Source organism: Eurypyga helias, unplaced genomic scaffold, assembly GCF_000690775.1.
Source record: "Eurypyga helias isolate BGI_N326 unplaced genomic scaffold, ASM69077v1 scaffold14964, whole genome shotgun sequence".
NCBI classification, from domain to species: domain Eukaryota; kingdom Metazoa; phylum Chordata; class Aves; order Eurypygiformes; family Eurypygidae; genus Eurypyga; species Eurypyga helias.
Window position 1 is genome coordinate 32,341 of NW_010248328.1, and position 2,695 is coordinate 35,035.

A 2,695-nucleotide genomic window follows, 5' to 3' on the forward strand; every position below is an offset into this window, starting at 1 on the left:
AGTGGCTAAATAAATGAATTTCTTTGCAGCCAGCTAATCTCGGCTGCAAAAAGCCTTTTGAAAACATTCACTGAGGCTACAGAACAAGTGTTGCACACAGATACAGGCACCCAGTTCATCTTCTCTGGGAGCTGTGGGTGTGAGCAGCAGTTCATGGCACTTCCTGAAGAATTTCAAGGGGCAATACAACAAACAGTCCAAGTATTCATACTGAGAGCTTTGTTTGCAGTTTCACTGCAATAACAATTAGCAGCCAGTTGGCTTTTGGCCATTGAAAATTATATAGTCAACTGGCAAAAAGTATAATTTTTTTCCTGGCTTTATGCTTGCAAGCTGGGTGGCATGGGATTCTGTGAGCGTGTATAAAACTAACCTCTGCAGAATGAAGCACTAACTAGTCAAAAGTCCTTTCTTCACACAGCCAAAGGCTAATTGCCAACCAGCTTCATTGACCTTCATCGACACTGATCTGTGCTAAACAATGACTTTTGACAGCATTTGGTCTTTTCTTCCTCTTTTTGTCTGTTTCTGTCATGTTCACTTACTTCCTCTCTTCTAATATATTTTTTTCATTCCATGTATAGACAAAAAACTCTTCCTGGTTTGAGAAAAAGGTTGCAGATAGTAACACACTTCCAGCACCATGGCACATTTAAACAGCTGAGCAGGGTCTGTTCATGATACTCATGACTAGTGCTCCAGGAGATACACAGGTGACTCACCGGGCCCCACAGCAGCCCTTTACTGACTACCCAGAGCTGAAAAGTGCCCACTGCTGGGTACTTCCATTCCCACGACTGCCAGGTCCTCAAAGAAGACGTTTCGATGGCAGCTGCCTCCTCTTGTAGTTGTACCTGTTTGCCTGGATTTCTCTACTCCCCAAGGCGAAGCTGCCTCATTAGCAAGCTGGCAGATTTCAATCCATCATCCTCAGTTCCAGCCTGAAAGCTGAAAACATATAACAAGCAAATAGTGGTTTACAGCATTATAATTGCAAATATTTCTGCTTTGTTTACATCTCAAGGAGGAGAAGTTTGGAATGAAAGGAGAGCAGAGGCTTGCCAACACGTGAAGTTTTATGGGCTTATGTCCCAAAATTATAGGATCTAAGTCAGTCAGTTAAGAACTACATCTGTGCTTTGAATGCCGCTGAAAACCAAAAGAATTTTCAAATAGAAAATAGTTGGTTTCTTTTGTAAACAACAAGTACTAGAAGAGATAATATCAAAAGACCTGTAATTAACATCCCTGTAAAATGAAAAAGTAACAGAAATGGAAATGGTATGATATCCATACCCTAGTAGAGTTGTGATCATTTGTATATGAGTCTCAAAGTGCAGTCAAAGATTTGTTAAGTCAAACACTTGAAAATTAAGAAAGTTATATGTTGCCCATGACCTTGTAAAATATTCTGTAACTTTTTCTATTCACTTAACTGTAAAGATAATAGCTCAGGACTAGTTTCAACAGCCCTTGAGGCAGACTGAGTTGTTAGCTCCCCTGCTTTTGCCAGTCTTCTTTTTAATTTTGAATTCCCTAACTCACGTATTCAAGCACTGTGGGAGAACTTCAGCTGTCATTTTTCTCCTCCTATTGAATATGGATAAAATGTTTGGAGTTTGAACACAAAAGGTTTAAGAAAAACTTTAAAATATTCAAATTCAATATTTAAAATAATCTTGTTATTTATAAGACAGTTCTTTTGAGACACAGCTTATACTTTTTAAGATGAACATTGCCTTAAGCACTTGGAAAATTAGGTAGTAAATCCAGTGGGCACTATGCAGGCACCAGAATAAAAATGTTGTTTTTTCATGCTGATTTTTAAGTGTAGTGAGAATTTGTAACTTCCATTAACTTAGTAAACTTATAAAGGAAGCTCGAAGCTATGCTTTCATTTTAAATGGAATACAGGTTGGTATCTTGATGTAGCAAGGTGCATTAAATCTATTTAATTCTGAGACTTTTTCAATACTGAGATATCAAGATAACTAATTGGAGAGCAGTAGCCTTGTGAAAATACACCAAATATATTCAGTGAGGGCATGTATGGTAGGGTCAAGATGGTAACTCAAATCCCCTGAACACCTGAAGGCTGCTTGCCATCAACTGAAGCTAAAAAAGTTATGCTTTTGTCACCAGCCCATGAGGTGAAGCTTTGCAAACTGCCAAGTCAAATCTTTCCCAACAAGCAACAGGTTAAGTTCAGAGGAACATAAATGATCTTTATTTTAAATGTCTGATAGCTCCAATAACCTCAGAACAACTTAGTTTGCATTCTGGGATCACTTTTCTGCAAGGGGGCAAAGTTGCAAACAGTAAAAATTAAAAGTGGTAAAAATATTTATTGGCAACCTAAAGTTTTTAGGAGCAGAATTTTATATGTCTCTGTTTGCATAGCTTCAGCATAAATGGGGTAATATTAATACCACAAGAAGGTCTGTTTACATGCTGCTCCAAGAATTTTCTTGCAAAGGAAAAAACCCTTGCCTTTGCCATTATTCTTTATGACCACAAATGGTCAAATCCTGGTTAGCTTAAAAAATTAAAGTATTTTTTATGTTTGTATGAGTCTACTTTTCTTTGATCATGGAAAAAAAAGATAATTACCTCAAATATCTAATGAAGATGTTTATTAGGATAATCACACTACTGCCTTTTGTCTATGAAGGCCATCCTATCTGAGCTTACTCCT